The sequence below is a fragment of the Pantherophis guttatus genome, chromosome 12 (assembly GCF_059756535.1).
Source record: "Pantherophis guttatus breed Tessera chromosome 12, ASM5975653v1, whole genome shotgun sequence".
Lineage (NCBI taxonomy): Eukaryota > Metazoa > Chordata > Lepidosauria > Squamata > Colubridae > Pantherophis > Pantherophis guttatus.
Genome location: NC_142074.1, coordinates 15,112,960 through 15,113,970, shown reverse-complemented (window position 1 = coordinate 15,113,970; position 1,011 = coordinate 15,112,960).

Sequence of the window (1,011 nt, the reverse complement as noted above, 5' to 3'; positions counted from 1 at the left end):
CACATTTGCCTGTGTGTTAAGCCAGACCCTCCATGTTTCAATAGTATTTTTACAAACGTACCCAGTTCTCTTTAAGCAACATACAAGAAATTGGATTCAGGTTGCTGGGTTGCTTGAGAAAAAGAACATAATAGCAATAGCCATAGGACTTAGACTTATATACCGTTTCACAGTGCTTTACAGCCCTCTCTCTAAGCGGTTTACAGAGTCAGTATCTTGCCCCCAAAACAATCTGGGTCCTCATTTTACCCACCTCGGAAGGATGGAAGGCTGAGTCAACCTTGAACCTGTCAGGATCGAACTGCTGGCAATGAGCAGAGTCAGCCTGCAATACTGCATTCTAAGTGGAAGGAAGGAAGGAAGGGGGAGAGAGACAGAGAGAGAGAGAGAGAGAGAAAGAAAGAAAAAGAAAGAAGAAAGAAAAAGAAAGAAAGATAGCAGTACCACTTAGACTTATATACTGCTTCACAGTTCTTTACAGCCCTCTCTCTAAGCGGTTTACAGAGTCAGCATCTTGCCCCCAAAACAATCTGGGTCCTCATTTTACCCACCTCGGAAGGATGGAAGGCTAAGTCAGCCTTGAACCGGTCAGGATCGAACTGCTGTCAATGAGCAGAGTCAGCCTTCAATACTGCATTCTAAGTGGAAGGAAGGGAAGGAAGGAAGCGAGAGAGAGAAAGAAAGGAAGAAAGAAAAAGAAAGAAAGATAGCAGTAGCACTTAGACTTCTCTTTAAGCGGTTTACAGAGTCAGCATCTTGCCCCCAAAACAATCTGTGTCCTCATTTTACCCACTTCGGAAGGATGGAAGGCTGAGTCAACTTTGAACCTGTCAGGATCGAACTGCTGGCAATGAGCAGAGTCAGCCTGCATTCTAAGCGGAAGGAAGGAAGGAAGAAAAATAGCAATAGCACTTAGACTTATATACCGCTTCACAGTTCTTTACAGCCCTCTCTCTAAGCAGTTTACAGAGTCAGCATCTTGCCCCCAAAACAATCTGGGTCCTCATTTTA